Here is a 22,157-nt window from a genome sequence, read left to right as displayed (position 1 = left end):
TAATAATATAAATCGAGTGTCTCTATTGATCCAGCCTTGATTGATCTTGTCAACCATCAATAATTGAAAGCGATTTAATGTTAATTATTTTTATTTAAGCTAAAATTTCAAAAGTAATGTATTTAATTCTTTGTTTGTTTAACACAATATTACTAATGCAGACTGCTTTTTTCGTACCGAGTACAATATATATATATACACAACATATATACACGACAAGTTTCATAAATATTGTTATAACTGTATTTCAATTTCTTGTCAGATTATATAATTTAATAGCGAACGAAATTATAACTCAAAAAAAATTGAATAAATTTTCTATAATAAGAATAGCAACAGTTCTTGCATATAAAAATCTTAAGTTATTTAAAACGAATGTTTAAAAAACCCTCAGAGCTATTGGGGACTTCCGTAAAATTTATTGATGGAACGACAATGGAATTTTAATTACTTTCAATCTTACAGATGCGTTGATTATATTAATTCTTATCCACAATATATACAGACTATTCGTAATATAATTAAGCAATAACGTCGCCCATTAATCCTGATTACTGTGGGTCACAATAATACGCACGTAAAGTTGGATAATATAATCCTACAATTAAATAGAGGCTTGACTTAATACCAACTAATACGGTGTCATAGTACGAGTAGCATCGATATTTATACACAAAGCTTAGATGCAAACACTGGCTTAGGATTATAATTGTGTATTCAACTTGTAAATTAGATCCATTTGATTGCATGCGTTCATTTGTTTACAATTAAACTCGGCTAATGGCCGTAAATGTAATCATTAATTTGCTAACTAGTTACGAGCTCTCTGCACATATTGGTATCGGTTTAGTTTTGCATGTTTTTCTACATAGTGTACAACTAGTTAAAAATATATTAGCTTATTGAACGACACGGACACTAGATACGATTTTTTTTGTAGACTTATCCTCTCCATGAACCAAGGTTAATTTGACGGAAAATATTCAGATGTTGGAATATTTAAAAATATACATGTACGAGACCTGGCATGCGTTGTTGGCATAAAAATACACTTTACTCAGTCTATTCTCAGATTTCAATAATTATTTCATATATATTTATTATATTTCATATATAGGTTACAATTATAAATTCGAAAGTGTCCGTATCTTTTTACTTGCTGGTTCGTTTGTCCTTCTTTCACGTCGCAACGGAACGACTTTATGGTATGATTTTTTAGTTTGGAGATCTAAAGGAGGCTTAAGATTGACACAGGCTATATTTTACCACAGTGAAACAGCTCATTCACATTAAAATTCCTAAGATGCGTGTTTTAATCTCTCAATTTCCTTGCACCAGGCGGGCGAAACTGCGTTCAAAAGCTAGTTTTATCTATGTTTTTTTTCCTCGACTTTAGGTTCCTACTAGTATTGGTTAGAACGCATTTCAGAAAATGAGAATCAAAAACATCATATCATTTTTTTTTTAATTATGTCAACACGCATAGGCAATGATATTTATAGTAAAACGTCAAACTTATGACAGTTGTTTAAGATTAAGGAACAGGAAGTGTAGAGAAAAAATGATGAACACCTTGCGTACGTGATGTTTTCATGGTATAAATAAGACTGGTGATATGTAGATATGCCAATATGATAGTATACTTTTTGTCATTCAATTGTACGTGCTTCAGCTATGAGTGGACTAATTTGAAAGCTTTTAGAATAAATGATTCGGCAATAGATAAAGACGTATAACAAACTGTCAATTTAGATGGTCATTTACACAGTTCAAAGTTGATAAATACAATAAAAACAGCTTCAACAAAAACATTTGTTTTTAAAAAATACTGATGATGTTTTTAAGGTATATTGTAGAGGTTACTAAGCATAACTGTAAATTGAATCCACAAAAACTTTGAAAATAAGCATCCAGTTTCAGTGCATTTCTTGATATTATGTATCTGAGGTTATCTCGACCACGACGATGCAGGTGTTGAAAGCTCTTTAAATAGTACTTACGGAGAGTTCTAGAAAGTTCATAGTTTCAAGGAAATTTTATTAATATTAAATCGTCTCATTTTTTTTTAAATAAGGAAAGTAATTTCAATGTTTCAGAAACTAATACGCGTTTTACTGGATTCATGATTCGTTTTATTTTACATAATATATAAATAATGTGAATAAAAACGGTTGTTAATACTTATTCTATTTTTCGCAAAGAGGTCGCGAAGACTGTTAAGGACAGTTATTTTCTACGGAGTTAAGGACATATACTTTGGGCTCATCGTAGGAACATGCCAGGTGGCTCCAAGCCAGCTTATGACTCGCAACTATAAACGAACAATGGAAAATAGACAATTATTATTCGCGCACGAACTTCAATTTGCCTACAAAACTACAAAACTTGCAAAAACTTTCGAATATTTCTGTATTTTTATGAGCGGTAATGGTTTATGTAAATAGTTAAAGTTAGTAAGTGATCCATTTGATGTAATGATATTACTGCTACTTACCTTTTAGCATATTTTTATTTAATATGTATACAAGCATTATAAGACCCCTCTTGAACCTTTAAAATTATAGATATTTCGTTAATATTCAGAGAGAATATACATAAAACTAAATGCATAACTTCATTTCACCTGGCAAGGCAATTAATATGTTTTTTTCAATATTTCCCAGATAATGTAATATCATAGTTTAGATTTAAAATTTTCTGTTTACGCAAATGCAATAATAGTCAATAGGTAAACATCGGCTCTCGATGTGAAGTCTCAAATATTAGTCGAACGTGACCTTACGGAGGGTAGTTACTAAGCGACTAACTTCTCGCCTCGTTGCCGCGTCTGACTTTTTCATTATTGACCATTTCCGTAATGCTAAGCATAATGACTGTCTTTCCTTTTTTCCGATAAATACGTGCCAGGATTTGTAACTATTCATTCATTGATTGAACCTTTGGAATGATGTTAGTTCTTTCTTTGTGGAGTCATTAGACTAATTTAGGAAATGGGTCGAGACTAAATAATGTATGTGGATTACCAAGGTATAAACTTTGCTTATGACCCTTTTTATGTATTTGTATTATTAGACATATTAGATACGGATATATACAGCTCTTGTTGATAAACGTTTATATTTTAGCTAGTAAAAAGTAATAGAGCGAATAAACTCTATTATATGCTCTCTTCCAATATACTCATTTTGACATTTAAGATGCGAGAATATATGTATGAGGCCAAGCAGATAATTTCTAAAATCTTACCTATAACTTTTACCCATTTAAAGAGTAGAGCAGTTATAACGACGCCAAGCTTAATGTTGCTTAGCATAAACAAAATAAAATCTCAGAGTGATTTTAAGCCTGGAAGTGCACACGTTACCCGCAGTCTAACCGCATACGTGTCCAATATGTGGAGCAAAATTTAAAAAGCCCGCTCTAATGGGCATTAATGTAGCCGCCAGTCTGCCAGAAAGTAATTAAAGTTGCCATCGTGGGCGTTCGTGTATCAGAATATTCGATTTGAATTTTTCGAATCTTTCCCGTGGAGCAAAAGCGCCCGATCGTGATAATGGCAATTATATTTCTTGCATTTAGTATACATTTATTTTTAATGCGTTCATATTCATGCCTAGTTTATTATGAAAGTAAACAAGAAGACGTTATACTATGAACTGCATAAATTCTGTCTCAAATATATAAGCAAACAAATATTCCGAGTCTTACAAGGTGAATTATTTGAATAGCGAGATTGAGGAATGTCTCTTACGAGTAGGCAGTGAAGCTTCGTCTTGGTTTGAGTAAAACACGCGGTTGCCGAGTTAATAGCGCATTAGAGAAGCCATCTCGGCCGCTCGGCTTTAAATATTAACGCAGCAGGCCCGAACTGAAACTGTGTACTCTCTGAAAAAGCTTTTTATTTGTGGATAACGAGATTGTATACGGTACCTTCCGTAAAATGAGGTTTCTTATTTGCTGGTAATGAGTATTGTGTAATGTACAAGTTGATCATATTTTCATAGTGCTTGAATAGCATTAAAAAGACAATTTAAGTTCTGTTAAATGCTTTTGGATTCTTAAAACATTAATGTTATTTAGATATCAATCAGAGTGTTCGTAATAAAAACTTCTCGTTTAATGTAATGTCAGTTGACTATTATTATTACAGCAATATACCTAATTGGATTTTTAATTATCTTTACTAGATCTACAAACATTAGGATAATAATTATATTATTTGACAATGGAACAGCCAATAGCGGCGTGATGAATTCGTGCATATTGTAAATAGCTCTTGGCAGTTTGTTGTTTCCGGGATAATGACTCATTAAGTACAAAAACATTATAAAATTGAGTGGACCGCGCCGGCGGCCCATCCTTCCCTTAATGTGCCCGCGTTCAAATTAATATTTATGAGCCTATGTGTAAATGTCACTCATTAAAAGTGTTATTTGAGTTTGAAGTTATAGAAATTTAACGCATCAATTATAATTATATGGCAATTATAACATCCTAAATGAACGTTAATGTAATAAATCGTTTTTACCGCGACGGCAAAGGAACTTTTTAATGATCCTGAACTTTAAATGGAATACGTACATATAACTTACGTTAATCCGTTTACAAATATGGAACGTGATTAATCAATGTTTAAGTGGTTGCGTATTCAAATCAAATTTGCATGTAATTTAACTAAGCGGCCTGATTACCCGGAGACAAATAACTTATTAAACATACCGAACGCCAGCATATTGCTAATTAAGTGGATAAAACGAATCTGTATTAATTTTATCACAAAGATATTAATTTTCATTACGAGGGCGTCGATTTCCAAATTAACAACATATTTTAAAGCCATAAAGCTCGTTATGAAAAGCGAACCGATTCGTGGCTTTTAATATTTTTCTAAACTTTAGCAATAATTTTTCGCAGAAGGCCGGAGTGAAACGAAATTTGCATATTCGGCGGTAAAATTTACGTCACAAACAATACCCTATTACGGTACAATGGAAATGTCTTTACGCTGTAGGGGTAACGTCATGCGACGAACGTTGCGCGCAGCGACCATCACGTCACTACCGAGATTCAAAAGGGCGACCATTCAGAGCTGATTTACGGTTAGGACCTGTGGCTGCTCGTGTTTAAATGAAAATTATACACAGGCCCGCGCTATAGGGACGCGACCTTTCCCTCGTAAAGTAACTAATTTATGAACTCGTGATACTTCAGCGGAGGTACCCGCGCCCGTTCTTGAAAATTTAAACAGCGCTGCCGCTCTGCACATTGTAAATTTTTGACGTACGTTACACATCTTGATTTTTGCCAAAATATGTTTTTCGTTATCAATGCTTTGAAACCAAAATTTTTAAATCAACGTATTACTGCGCTGTTAATATAGTCTAATTTAAACTCTGATCTATGTTTTAATTTAATAGTTTGGTCAGATAATCACAAATTATTACAGCAAATCCACGGTTCAATGCCACATTTAATTTCGTGGTAAGTATTAAATATTTCCACTATCAAGCGAATGAAATAATGAACGTTATTTACATACACGTGTTATTCAGGTGGTTACATATTGTATATATAATGAGTTGTATACACCGAATCCATATTGAGCCTGACCCGGAATTTTGATTAAGCGTAAACTAGATTATGTTAAGGGCGAAGTGAGGCCGTTTCTTAAACTACTAAACAGTTAATAGTGCTTGCCTCAAACTTGCGAGTTACTTATTTACTCGTCCACATTGGCTATGAGAGTTATGGCAGAAGTTTGTTTTGCAATACCTCTATGCGAAATCTTTAAGCTATGCAAATCACGATACAAAACAGTTGGGAATTTATTGCATGTATTTAGGCCTTTTCGGGATCGGCTTATTGGGACGCTTAATGAGTTTAAAAGTTTGCCACGTTACTTTGTAATTAATATTAATCATTATTAGAACATTGTTTCATTTATCGAGTATTAAATTATGGAGGCTGACTAATTTGTTTGACGCCGGTTCAAAGGTAAAGGTTAAGATAAATACCCTTTATATTTAGCTTTGTAGAAAGCTTCTTTCCGATGTTAAAAACAATCTTAAATTTTTTGCAAGTTACTTAAAAAGAAATGACCGTATAAAATATAGTAATTAATCGGATTTTTATACGTGATAATATTTTTAAAAACAAAAATGCTTTCAGCATTCACTTACCTTGTTTGGCTTTGCTTGGCTTGGCTTTCCGATTTCTCTCAGCTATTCTGAAAAAAGTAAATATAGTAAATATATATATTATATATATAGTAATATCTAAGAGCCGACGAAATGTTACGCGTTCACCTAAAACATAATATTATATATTAAACTGCTTGGAAAATTTCATGTCACTCTTACATATATAATTTCACCAGCGGCTCGGCCCGGCTTCGCCGGTTTCACTACCTTGTCCAAGGGTGACATAATTTTGGAAAGCGGTCCAGTAGTTTAGTTGTTTTCTAGTAGTTTCTGATATACAATATTCATGGAATGCTATTCGTTGATAGCACATTCTTTTTTTATTGCATTATACAATCAAAAACATAATCCATGTCAGGTAATGACGACGATATTGATTATTATTAGTCGCTCTATTATTGTAGTAAACAATAAACTCAATTTTCAGGTTTAATGGTATGCCAATAGACATTTTCATTAAATTTCAAAATACTTTTTGAGAATATAGGCAATTTGTGAAACTCTTAGTATTGTATTGTTTATTTTATTTATTTTAGCATTTTTATTTTATTGCACGATTACTAGACTAAAATTCTAATGCATTTGTAGTAAATTCAGATATTTAGTAAAAAAGTTTGGTGTAAGTATTTCTCTAACCAATTTCACAATATAAGCCTAGCTATGTATGTTTTCCACATACATTTTTATGTTAATTGTAAACTGGTGGGTCGCGTGATGGGCAACGACCACCATGCCCATGGACATTTGGAGAGGTAAAGCCCCTTTTATAATAAAGGAATGGACTGGAGAGTCAGGAAAAGGATACAAACCTCACGTGTCCTCCGTCGCGTCGTACAAAGCACATTAGTACATGTGACATGCTACTATTTCAGATCTTTAGTGACCCTCCCCGGTGGAAGCTGTCCAATCTGATTGTGTGCCACCTACCTTACCTCTAGACAAGTGAGTAATAAACCAATAAAAAAATTACAATAAACATATTGTCTTGACTAGTTTTTAAAGTTTAATAAAATGCATTATTTTTAACGAACTAAGTCGTATTTCAGAAGAAGTTGAGCTATATAATATGAAATTGGCCACAAATTTGTAAATTCGCAAAATTGTAATAGTGGTTATCCTTGACTAGATGAGAATATCTCTAGCGGGCAGGCAATCCACCGCTGCCTATTAAATCCTATAACACTCCCACTCCAACGCCTTCACCCGTGTCCGCGCTCGCTCTGCTCCTGCAAATTATTCACAAAGTACGCATGTAAGCGCCCCGCATGACTAACCGACCGTACTGAAAATATTCCTTTTACTGTATGTAAAACAAAGAAAGTACTTTGAATTGGCCGTCCGCAGAAAAGGTAAATTCGCCTTCTTTCATCCCTTCATTGAACCATATTTAACTACAAATATCGGACCTTTTACAATTCAAATCCGAACTCTTTCATTGCCTTTCGAAGAACATACATCATGTCCGTTAAAGCATATACATAATTAAAAGTGGTTTCAATTTAACGCCCCGATAAAAGGCAGCGATTCATAAAGAACGTTTTATGAAATTTTTAATACTCAGGACATACACGCAGCCGCTCTCATAAATCAAGTACATCCTGCCCTTTGAAATTTCCTGCGCCAATGATATACCGCGTCTCTGACAATGCCAGCCTTCGCCGTTTATATACCAATATTCCTTTTGACGGGAAGCGACACTAATTGAACAGGGCGGGCAAATTTTATTGAAGCTTGGGCTTACGTGAATGCAATAAGTGCTAATGTAGGTACAGTATCGAGGACAATTCAGTATGCATGATGATTTACTCTGATTAAAATTTCATCTCTTGAGCTCTACATTTGAATTTGGAATTTTACTCTTGTATTTGCTAAATCCTTGGCTTCTTTGAACGATATTGTACAAATCTTGAAGGTATATTGAGGATATCCAAAAAATATTCTGTTTCTATAATTGAAATTACACTAGCTGCACCCGGCAAACGCTGTTCTGCCTTACTCTTATCATTTAGGGGTATGAAAAACAGATGTTGGCCGATTCTCATAGATAAACACAAAAATTTTATCAAAATCGGTCCAGCCGTTTCGGAGGAGCATGGCAACGAAAACTGTGACCTGAGATTTGTATATATAAGATTTAATGTTTATTATCCAATGACATTTAGTATTAATTTCATGAATTTATTTTCAATCGACTTCAGGCAAAGAAGGAAGTTCTAAATTCAACTTAATTTTTATTGTGTCTATATGTTACCTTAGTGTTGTTTAGGTGAATTCTATTTGATGATTTTTTTTTATGCTGATGCATTCTGTATGGTGCCATTTAAACTTGGTCTTGTTTTGATAAATTGTCAAAATAGCTTTTTGTCAAAAATATTCATTTTGAAATATGTAAGCATTACTAATACATTTCTTATAAGCAATATATTTAAAATTCTTCCTTTCAACCCACCTTTCTTGAAAAATTGTGATTCTCAGCAAAAGGTCAGCCATTATACAGATTACATAATATAAGATTACATTAGTTTGGCGATTTATTATACTGTTTAAGCCTTGGCTGATAAGTAGACTAATATACATTCAGTATATAGAGTCTATTAATCTTCCTATGAAATTAAAAGAAATTGATACGCATATTTTATATGCATTTTTTTATTAATATACCTTTTCAGATTACACATAGATTAAGTTAATTGTCCAAACAGTTCCAAGAGATCATTTCAAAAGGGTAAAAGCTTTGAATTCTATGAAGTGAAAAAATACTGCAATACCTAATGGGTATTTAACAAAACAGAAAAAAGCTTTGTTGAATAAATAAATATTCAACGCAATGAATCACTTTGAAATTCAAAGAATATTACTTAAACAACGAATATTTGTTATCCCTTTCATTCACTTAGGATTTGTAAGAGACCTACGATAAATAATAAAATACAAATCAATCTCAAGTTTACCAATGTTCATGGGCGATGGTGATCGTAATTACCATCACGCGATCTATAAGCTCAGTTGCCCGCTAAGACATAAAAAATATACATATAAATATCATACTTTTGTGGCATTATACTTGAAAATTACGTTGAAAACAATATTTTTAATGATACGATTAAGCGCCGTAAACATGGCAATATCTCAGCTTGTTTTCTTTTACAATTGTTCATCGTTTTTTTTTTTAATGATCTGTAATCAGGCGTAAGACTATGAGCGGATGTGTTGTAGATACTTATAGCGGGAAGGGTACTGCTCCCATTAGAGTATACCCATCTTCTAAAGGGCTTGATGGCCGGCAGTTTTGGATAATCAAAAATATCTCGTCGCTTTTTGAGTCGGTGTATGCTTTCTGATTCAAGCAGTTTTGTAGCGAGAGGGTTGGGGTGTTTTCCCAAACGTATGAACGATATTGACTAAATATTTCGTCTTTGATTTTGATTTACAGTTGACACTTCCAATAAAGAATGGACTTCTACCGTTCTCATAAACCAGTGAGCACCTGATAATTGTCTGAGAATGTAGTTTTGAACGCGTTGCATTATCATTATATTAGAGTTACAAGTTGCACCCCACACTTGCAGTCCGTATGTCCATATTGGCTTCAGAACAATTTGATAAATGAGAAAGTTGTCAATGGAAAGTTTTGAATTTCGTCCTAGAAGCCAATGGAGCCCTCTGTACTTTAAATTGACTTCATCTATTTTTGTTTTAATGTGTTTTCTATCTAGATGCATACCTAGATACTTGACAGCATCACAATGCGGAAGTTGAGAATCGTTAAGTGTTACAGGGGCACAGTTATTATTGCGGAGAGTGAAGGTTATATGTACTGATTTAGTTCCTTACTGGCGCTTATTTTCCATTTTTTTATCCAAGGCTCCATTTCGTTCAGAACTTTTTGTAGGGCTTGGGATGCTTGCATCAGACATTTGTGAGATGCAAGTAAGGCTGTATTTTTGCGAATGTCGCAACTACCACATCGGAATTTCTTGGTATATAAGATGTGTACAAGGTGTACAAAACTGGTCCGAGTACCGAACCCTGTGGCACTCATTTTTAACACTCACACAATTTTTTATTAATTTTCTTCATTTATTAAATTTTGTCAATGTTTCGTATATGGACTATACAAAACTAATATGCACTAATACTAATAACTACATACGTTTGAGTGACACACATTTTTGTTCACACTCTTATAATATGCAAAAATTCCCTTAATTTTAAACATTTTGTCGCTATATCTCATAGCATTTATTTTTCATAAAAGTAGAATAATATGTACATATATATTTTGATTAGACAGATTTTTCATTTATATACCAAATGCTTACAGAATGTGTAAAATTTTTGAAATAATAGTTTTTTAACATTGGCTTCTAATGTTGTATATTGTTTCAAACTAAACGTCTCAAACTTTAACCATACCCAACTACTTGTAAACCAACATGATAAAACAACTCATAAACTTCTTGATAAACAGGCCTTACGAGATGCGATAACGAAGTTGAAAAAAACTCAAAGTACTTTATATTCTGCAAGTTGGTAGAGATGAGAGTGTAGATATATCTCGGAGGTCGTCGGACGTGCCTGCGCGGGCCGATATTTCGTGCTCCCAGAGCGACAATAATTTGTTGGTCCATCGCGCCACGCTCCGCGCATTGCCGTCGATATATCCTTCAAGCGTTTACTCTAATCGTATCTATCTGATATGAACGCTTATGTTTTTGCAAGACAAAGCCCCTGTTGCACAACGAAGATAATGTAGTTTGAGCTGTAGCTCACAGTCTTCGTATATGTATACAATTTATGGCTGCAGCGTTTATGTTACATTAGTAATGGGATACTGTTCCTAGTAAATAAGTCTTCTGTAACCTCGAGCAGAAGAGATAAATTAAATTAAAGAAAAAAAAATATGACGCGTTACGTGCTATAAATGCATAAAGGTTTATAACGGTTTAGAATTTCAGTTTGGTTTATAGGAAAAAACATAAATTATCTTACAATATACAAAATATAGTACAGAATATACCTATATATGACAACTAGCACTTTGTATCGAAACTATTCCAGTATTGTAAATTGTTCATACCGAAACGAAATTGTTCTTTATATTCCCCATGTATCTCATATGTTACGTCTTCTATCAAACGCAAGTAAATCCTGACTAGCGTCTTTCGTACCACGTTCCATCAATATTTGTGTGTTCTATGTTAGTGGAGAAGATTCTATACAATTCTGTCTTATCCACGTATATAGTCCCCTGAATAGAAGATTTTTTAAACTGATTGACTTTAGTCAACATGAAAATCAAATGTAAGACATAGCAAATCTAGAAAATTCGTTACGTGATGCGGCTTAATTTATCTAGTTGGATAAAGCGTTAGATTGCTTGACAAATTATTTATTATTTACGACAAATTTATTAATTCACTTAAAAGTAAATATTTTAATACAACTAATTATCAAGTAATCGTGTCAAGCATGAAGCATAAATAGATTTAAAAATCTCATCTATATATAAAGTTCTATTTTACGTACTTACTCGTGGATATTCGTAAATAAAAAACAGTAAAATAGTGAGAAAGTCCATTATCCGGCATTAAGCACTCAGTACGGCAGGACGGCACGTAATGGCACGCTATAGGCCCTTTTACGGTTCTAATAAAAACGTCAATATCTCCCAATACTCATTATCCAGTTAATAAATTCACTTTATGTAGAGTAAAAGAATAAACCAGCTCCCAGCCTACTTAATGAATTTAAATGTTCGATAATATTTATGTTGTAACTCGTTGGTTGAGTATTTTTATTGTTCGTTTATTTAGTTACATAAGGAACGAAAGGCGTACTACTAAATGTGAATTGTTGTTGACAATTTTGTGTACCTTATTAATCTTATTATAATCTGGTATTTTCTTTTGTTTGATATGATGCGGGCCTTAAAGGTTAAGAAAAGTTAAAAACGGATTTTAAACGCGATTTATTCATTGGCAATAAATGAACAAATCGCGTTTAAAATCGAAATTAGTTATCGAGTAACCACCGTAATAGTTTGCTTTTTATAGTTATTTCGTGACTTATTACGAATTTAATAAAAAAAAATATCTTTGAAGTTATTAAGTACCTAATTAATTAATGTAACATACATTATTATAATTATAACATATATTATAACATATAACATATGGTTATAACATATGGTTTAGTTCAAATGCTTTTAATATATAAAAAATAATAATAATAATAGTAACAATAATTTAATAAATTGTTAAATTCATAATAAATAAATTACTAAAATTAAAACTCCTTTTTAATCTTTTTCACAGTGACATAAAAACCAGTTCAGATAAACTAAAACTTACTTCTGTATTCCACCCACACTTTTATCTATATGACACGCTTGGAGCCGCGAGAAGTAACTCCATTCCGATTTTCATTTTATTATGTCTTATGAGGGAAGTTTAACACACCATTAAAAATAATCTTATAACTAAAGATTTTGCTTCTAGCACAAGGGGCAACTGATACCATTCCAATTGGTAAGGTTTAAGCATGTCAAGATTATTATAAATTCTTGTTAATGTATTAAAATAGAAGTATCTGATCTGACGTACCTATGCATAAATTTTACAATCATTTTCGAGTAAAATATGAAAGATATATAAGTACATTCAAATACATATAAATACAGTACATTAAAATAATATAACAGATAAATATCGTCATAAACAAATTTCGAATAATAACATTTGTAATAAATATTGTTACTAATATAATGTTGCGAAAGTAACACTTAATCTCTTCTTCGAGCCTAAACCTCATAAACGATTTAATGAATTTGCTGCAGATGTAGTTGGAGACCCGAGAAAGGACAAAAGATAGTTTTTATCTTATTAAACCCTAACTATGCGCGGAAAACCAAACCCCGCACTGTGTATATTTTGCTTTGACTACGCACCGCCAGCGGAAAGATTTAATATATATAACTGGTTATTTCAAGACACACAGGAGTATGAATAATTATTGATTATTAAATAAAGGCATTTCTCAGAGAGCATGCGGTATCAGCACAGGGTTTTCAAATAAATTAATTTCAAATTGACAGTAAAACATAAATCCATGTTCTGTATTCCGGTAGCTATCATATCACTTAAACAGTCCAAGAGATAACCGGAGTCGCTTGCAAAATGTGTCCCTGTAGGAATAATTAACGAATAAGAGGGTTTGCACTGGCGTTTGTAAAAGCTTGGATCAGGATGCATATTATCTCATCTTCAAATTTTAAGGGATTTTCGTAAAGGAATATGATGTTTCAGAGTGCTTAGGACTTCATCACGGGCGGTCTCTCTATCAGATTTAAATCAGTTTCATAATTTCATATAAGACACCAGATGAAAAATATAGATAAATTGTCTTATATTGTAATAATTCAAAGCACTTCGAACAATTATTTTATAACATATTTGTTTCTATTCACGCATAGATAATAATCAATTTTATCATGAGCTCATGCTTATTTCTACAAAAAAAAAAAAACAATGAAGTTTCATATTAAACAACTTATCGTATAATATTATTAATAGAGTAAGAAGAAGGTGACACGTCAAATTATGGCAATATGTTTCAAATCCTTGTTTGGTTAAAATATATAAGAATAATAATTGGTTTTACGATTGTGCTACATTTGGATATTAGTAATTTTGTACAATGAGAATTTTGTGAGGACAAATGCACCAATTTCGAAAAATCTATAAACCCATATTAGGCTACCAGAGGTTAATACATATTTGAAATGTGGTGTACAGAATAGTGAAGAATTTGTTGATGTTTACAATTAATTGAAGTAGGATAAATCTAGTCAAAGTTTTTAACTATCAAAATTTTTCATTTTTATATTCGGATATTTTCTTTTCTTTTATATAGCTTCAAGCCAGGCCAATTACATTTAAAACTTTTTCACTAACAACAATCTTCTCAAATAACACACACCGACAGTTTAATTCTACAGACCGAGATACGTGTAATTGTTTTAATACCGCGTAACATTTTCTCTAATTAAAAGTTTTTTGAATAAATATTCTTTATCCGAAATTCCAAAGAAGCGTTTAGAAGCGCTAGTGCAAAAGCAACCTTAGAGGCTATGTTTAATCCTGGCTAACTAAGCACGGTTAAGCGAGCTAGCGGGCACTTTGAAGTGCAGATTCGGGAAGTGTTTCTTTGAAGTAAACTATTAATGTTAATTAAAAATTATATCAAGTTCCTTCTGCTTCATGTTTAAGGATATTTTTCTGTCGTTGCCAAAGTCGTTTAATTTCATAAAGTTTATAACTAGTTTCTTTCATAGATTTATTTTAATAAATTTATATGGAAATTCAAATATAATTATATGTATTATGTTTTATCGATTAAAACAAATTATGCATTTATAATTTGCCATGATGTGACATCTACCAACCCGCACTTAACCAGCGTGGTGGATTAATTATATATGGCCTGAACCTTCATAGGAGGCCTGTGTCCCAGCAGTGGGAACACATAAGGGCTGTTGATGATGATGTATTTATCCTTTATAGCAACGTATAAATAAACATTAATATTATTTCAATATTTTAAATATTACAAAATTAAACTACGGGTAACGAGTTTGTAGGTACAATGGAAACCTATTAAAGTTAACTAATAGGCAAGTGTTCTTGCAGACTGGTATTCGGAGACCCTCGTGTTTCGAATGTTCATAGGCGCACGACCGCGATTCATTAGGCGGTTTCCCCCTGAGTTAATGCGACAATTTTGCACCCACTCACCATTCACTTTAAATTAAATGACCAACCAATTGCCGTACTAATTACTTTGCTGACGGCTCTAAATGGTTCTATTAAACAGTAATAAAACTTAACATCGAATATTACATTAGCCACTATTTATAAAGTTATGATAACATACGAGCGTCCACTACCGACGGTCTACTCCCGGGATTTGCGCAGATAATTTTCATAAAAGAACCCTTTTCGTAGCCACTTTGCTGTAAATCAAGTTTTCCGCTCACCCTTTCGATTTCCTGACCGCGACTCCAAATAAGCTTTTCATTACGTATTATAATTTTATTTCTCATTCAACGTTCATCATGAAAATTGAAAATGGAATTAAATTTTTGTTACACGAGAGGGAGTTATAAAAACTCATTAAGTAATGAACTATTAATGCTTCTAATGTGCAATAGCACGATCGTAACATAAAGCCATAACAAACGCTGTAATGCTCGGGTATTATTGTAAAAGCGAATAAAATGCAAATTGAAAAGTGACCCATTTTATGAATGGTTCTGAAAATTTAATGAGATTTTTAATTGTAAATAACGTTTTATTGTCCAGACGTCCAAATAAAATTTCGTGGACGACGAAGCTCTTTGTTATCAAACGCTGCAGACCGCGAGAATCCTGAAGGATTTTAGCCTTGTTTACGAACATTTTATTTCATTATGCTTTTTAAATAACTAAGGACAGTATTATGACAAGCTCTCGCTTTATAAGTTTCAAGATGTTATAATTTGCAACAAATACGGCATTAAAATGCATTTTTTTCTGAATTATTTTTACAATTTTTGAACTCTAATCGCTGTAATTTTTTTTCTTGTATGCAATAATAATGGTAATGTCTTACGCCTTCATAGGTCTTTTAAACTCAATATTAAAGAGTCATGTTTCTTGGATTTGTCCTTATAGTATTATAGTTACTTATTTAGCTTTAAGAAGACAAAGAAAGTAGACTCATGTTTAAATAACCATCAATTATTGTACTTATATTTTGTTATTATATGGTCAAAAACAAACTATGTATTTGGCAGCGCGTTGTTAAGTTGTAGGGCAGAAATGTTTTTATAAAAATAAAACATGAATTATAATCATCCTAATATCACAGGTAGTGAAAATTAGCAGAAATATCTGAATAAAATGAAAATAATAAATCATATAATATAAACATGATTAATAACATAAATCATAGCAGCTTACCTACAGTCATAATCACTACAATGATAACAACATTACATAGACAAATCCCAATATATAATGGTCGGCCATTCAATCAAATGATCCCGAAATCATAACACGTGTCAAACATTTACCAATATAATTTCTGTGTTCAATTGAATTTGAAAAGATATTGATGAACCATTCGCGCCATTTGCCTCTCTTTGTCTGAATTCACCTTTAGCTTGTTAAGTACGCAAAGAAAATTTTCACGGTGAGCTGGCCCAGTAAATAGAAACACGCTAACATTTGATCCGAAGCGTTGATGGAAGTGAAACTGAATGGAAAATTGAAAGTCAAACACGAATATATTTTAATGGAAAACAAATAATTTACTCTCCCTAAATTTCATTATCAGCTTAATTACCGTTTTTGTTTCATTAAGTGAAACGTAGGCTCGAGGCTAGAAATTTTAAATAAAATTTCCATATAAATTGTAGCACTATATAGATTTAACTATCGGTAAGTAAATAATTTCGGTATATTTTATGCTTTCCAAGGCAGAAGAGATGTTAGTTCAATTTGCATATTTTAGAAAATAGAATTTACCTTACAAATGTAAACCTCCATAAAACATTTTGTTTTGTCAACTGTTACTAATCCACTAACGTCTTAGTTAATATAAGAGAATAAAAATGGGTGCAAAAGTTATTAAAGATTTCTCCTCCAACCGCACGGAAAAACATTGTGGCGGTCAGAGTTCGGGCAATATTTTTAGATTTTGTTCAGCCATTGAAACAATATGCCCAATTTATGATACTACATTTATTAGTACATAAAACGAAATTTCACTGTGTTTTATGAAAATGTTTATAGAAAACCATTTCATATTTTCCGAACAGCATTTGCAAAAAACATTTTCCTTTCTATGTTTTTATAATACGATATTACATGAATGGTTGCACTGTGAAAGTCATACTGTATTTAGGTAATGTTTCAGTCGTACACATAAAATGTGGCAATGAAGAGACTATAAAAACCTGTGTCACAATCATTCTTTGTTATTACTGCTCAGGTGTGTAACAATGATATATCGTGACAAATCGTATTGCTTTTGCGTTCGTAATTTCGCGTACGCATTAGATTGTATCGAGGAAATAATAATGCTTTTGATAAAATTCCCATGAAGCCGATTATGATGGTAAGTCTGTAAAATTTGAGTACAAAATAAATCTAAATTTTCTATACTAATATGTAAAGAGGAAAGATTTCTATGTAAGAATTTTTTTTAATGTTTTCACACAAAACCACTGCATCGATTTCTAAAATTCATTCACTATTAGAAAGCTGCAATAATGCTGTAAAAAGTGACATAGGCTATATATGTAACCAAGGATGGAGCCGGGGCAAACAGCTATTTGTAAATTATATAGTGTGAGAGCGTCACATACTTAGAAATTAATTTGTTGCCTAGATATAGTTATCTCTTCTAGGTATTTAAAAAAAATACGAACCTATAAATGTGGTATGTGTAAATGCGTCTAATATGTTGCGTACTTATGACACCAAGTCATTTGATAACATAGATAAGATAGGTTAACATAATTTTCAACATTTTTAATATAAAATTTCTAGATTCACTGTGCGATGAAAATAAATACAATAGCTTCTTATAAATATTCAAGGAATAAACAAAAGTGTACCAGAAATAGTTAAATATGAGTCGCATTACTGACAGAACGACGTCACTTTTTGCACGTTCAATTTACGGGAAATAGCTGCTGTGAAACAGTTGGACACGTATAATTTATCCCGAGCTCCGTCAAGATCCACATTAAGGCTGTGACACTTGAAACGCTGTGGACATACGAGTAGGTGTATAAACGACGCCGCTGACAGCACTCACTATGATGCGCCCCTTATTGCCTTTCAAGTTATGAGAGGGACGTTTTTCACCTCGACAGTGTTGATATAGTTTGTGCGGCCTTACGCACATTATGTGCAGCCGTTACGCCGCCCAATACAAGCAATTTATCGCACTGTTATAGATTTGGTGGCAGTCATCGGAAACATATTGGCTCAAGAAACAGCCCTTTGTGCGGGCCTTGATCTTATGAAGGAGCCTTGTTGCAAATTACTGATATAAAAAGTATTGATATGTAGTGTAATATTTGACGACGAAACATGTTTCATCTCTTTATGCAGCTAAAGCCATTTAAAGTATTGTGTATGAATATCTAAATAGATGATGGATTTTCAGATACACCTGTTGATGGAACTATTTAACGGAGAAAGTATTTGATGGAAATTCTTAAGAAAGTCTTGAGTCTCTTCAGATTCTGTCAATTATAAAAGATGTTACCTTCTTTTCCCTTTGTAGAAAATAATGCCATGTTACGGGAAGCAATGTATACATATTCGTTTATTAATAGCAGACATTCATTATGCGTTTACCCTAGGCATTCTTAAATATTTGTTCCCTTTATAGAAAATCAGTTATTAAAAAAAAATTAACAGAGTTTGCTATGTCCATTAGGTACCTTTTTAATGAGCATATCATTAATCATGTGCAATATATTAATGATATTCCTATTACGCTGATTGTTCCTGTGAAGCTGCACAGAAGTCTTCCGACAGGCGGAAGTCTGTGATATAGTGCGAAATCCGATTAATTTGCGAAACATGCTTCTGGGACAATAACGTTTGAACACATTCCCATGTTGGTTCTGTCTCTTGTTTCCGCAACTTGTCTCGAGTTGGATACACGAAGCGAATAATAATTACTAATTGAATCTATTAAGCTTCCCCTCCGCTGTTACAAACATATCAACATTAGTTTGTTACCGAGACAAAGTTAGGAATGTTTAAATTTAATGTTGATTGTACTAGAAGAACACATTTTGTATGCTCACTCTTAACCAAGACATTGCAAATGATCAGTTTAAATTGCTAGTAGATATTTGGAAAATTCCGTTTTATTGCTTTTTAAATTTCCGTATATACAAAAACATTGTAGAGTAGATATGTTATAACAATGTAATGGTATAAGTTAATAAAGCAACGATAATTAATTTTATTAATTTTTTTTTTCTAATTATTTTCTGTAGTACCTAGTTAATGTATTGGTATTTATTGTTTTTTGTTATTATTCTTGCTTTCTGTGAGTTATTATTTTAATACATTCGTTGTTCAGACACAGGTTTTTAACGGTTTTATTATATGAACTGATATGTTTATTAATTATGTATATGTGTGTTTTATTTATTATTTGATTTGTTTCTTTTTCTTCTGATCAACAAAAGAGAAAGTTTACATAACTTTCTCCCAGTGGTTGACTGATAGAGATCACTGCACTGATATGGTCGCTCATCGTGATACATCATTATTCAAAATTTTAAGTTAAATGCTGAAATCACAAAGTTTACCATTTACACGGTCATTATCTTTAAGGCGAAACACGTAAAAAATCTATTTCAAAACACAGAAAGAGGTGTTACTGCCGCAACAGTACGGCTGGAAGATAGCCTTTTAAGTCTCAACTGCACTAAAACTAATTACCTCTGCTTCAGCAAAACTTCTGCTCTAGAGCCGGTAAATACATCTCTCAAATTACACGTGTTTCCTTGTAATCGCATCACTAACAGCTTTCAATTGCAATGCTTGTTTCTAATATTCAGTAGAGCTACGCAGCTTAATTACCTTGAATACTGTGGTATTATGTTATCTGTGCCTTGGTATTATTATTATTTCTTGACGATAAGTTCAATTTCAAGTTCTAAACAATATGCGCATCAATGAGAATCAGGCAATCTTATTTATCCTTAAGACTGTGGGGACTTGCTAACTTCAACCTCATTTTTTCTTATTTTGGATGGCCTTGGGTTAATCTCTAGTATTTCTTAATTGCATTTGGTAGAGCCGCCAAACACCATTGAGGCACAGAGAGCTCTGCATAAAAAAAGCTCTGCAAAACAGTTCATAAGAATCCAACCATCCTTTTATATTAGAAATCTCCAATTCTTAGTGTTAGGAAATGTTTATTTAAAAATGAAAAACAACAGAAGACTATTTGTCCCTAAACGGAGGTCTAAGAGCAAAATTTGCAAATAGAGAATAGTTTAATATTAAACTCCTAAAATATAAAATATAATATTATGTACTAAATAAATATCAGAACTTAAGTAGATGTAGTTACTTATTACCAAATAAAATCGAAAAAAACTCCCTCAACTATTGACTATGTAAATTTTTAACGTTTGCTTCTATCCTATTAAAACCCACGCTGTTTTTTCTGTCACAAAAACTTTCACAACACACACGCTCACACTGCACACTCACACTACTATTATAAATACTAATCATACTTACACTCTCATACTTACAAGAATTCCTGCTTTAATTAATTATATTTATTTTTTCTTTAATGCAGGTTTATTATTATATATATGATCATTTTCCTTCTGTGTTTGCAAATTGACATAGAAAAACATACGAATTTCAATAGAGAACATGGAAGCTTTATATTGACACCTAGGATCCTATTTTTAATAATTTATTTTCCCATATCAAGCATACCATAAGAGTACAAGACACTATGCGCCAATTCTGCTAACATCCGGAAAAATACTCAACATTCACTGCGGAGAAATAGGTGGAGGTAGTTCACACAAATAACTATTTTTGTGAATGAAAGTCAAGACACGTAACATGTTAGTCACCCCGTGACCACGATTGCTTGTAAGTGTCCGAAACGGCCGATTTACTAATATAATGACCGAAATCGCGTTTAAAAACAGATTCTTTTTCATGTTTAATACTTATGTAAAATCAAACACAAGATAATACAAGTATTTAATTTATTTATTCATAAAAAAGCCTTTAAACCTGAAATTTCTGTAAGAATATTCATGTTATCGACCCTCATTTGTACACAACGTTTATTTGGTAACAAATTTATCTTTGTTTTGTTTTAGTTATTTAATCATTTACGTATTCACGTCCATTAAATAATTGAATGAACTCAATACAAACAGTATCTTTATCAAGCGTATTAATGATTCAGTATTTCCGAGCTAGAGATATCTTAATGTTTACATAAGCGAAAGCTAGTGAATTATATACAAATAAAATGGTAAAATGAATGTTTAGCACAATTAAGAATATATTGTATGTGATTGTTAGAATGGCTGATGAGAAAATGTGCTCGAGTAAATATCGCAAACGAGGCTTTGATAAAATAAATAAGCACTCAACAAGCAAAACGCCTAGCTTTACGGGAATCACCTGAACCAGCCGTGCATCAAGGGCAGGCTTTTATTAGACAGAGTGTACACGATATACGTACCGCTGCTCGTAATAAATTCAGAAAACGATGCAATGTTTCTAACTGTACGAAAAACTTGAAGCCGTGGGGTTGCTTTCATAACTATGCTCCGAGTTCTAGTTAAGACGTGACACTGTCTTTGAGACGAGACTTATTTAATTAATATATTAAGAAAATAGCGTAGCTGAAACTTTCAAACTCTTTTATTATTTATGTTTTTGTATTACAGGTACATAGCTATTGAATTATTCAATAATTGCACGTCTAGTTTTACTCTATGTACATTTATCGTGGATTCATGTGTGTAGTAATTTACATACACAGCATCACGCATGAACTGTTTGTACCGATTAGGCAAATTATATTTTCCTGTGTTTCTTATTGTCCCTTGAAGGATCTCAGGACAGAAAAAATAACGGCTATTTAATCTCCTCGCGTTCAAAAGCACGTAATCAGATCAGTGTCTGTCGGGTTATCAGTAATTTAAACGTCATTTTTATATTCATTTCATGGCACCATTCATGTTTTATTCACTAGGAAATGTTAAATATTCTATAAAAAATTGATTTAATTTTTATATCTTTTGTTGTGATGTGTATCGACGTATCTATATATATATGTATATATTTATTTATTCCAACAAATACGAAAATATCTCTTCGTCATAATAAAATG

The sequence above is a fragment of the Zerene cesonia genome, chromosome 15, assembly GCF_012273895.1.
Source record: "Zerene cesonia ecotype Mississippi chromosome 15, Zerene_cesonia_1.1, whole genome shotgun sequence".
Taxonomy (NCBI): Eukaryota; Metazoa; Arthropoda; class Insecta; order Lepidoptera; family Pieridae; genus Zerene; species Zerene cesonia.
Note: the sequence above shows the minus strand (reverse complement) of the source record.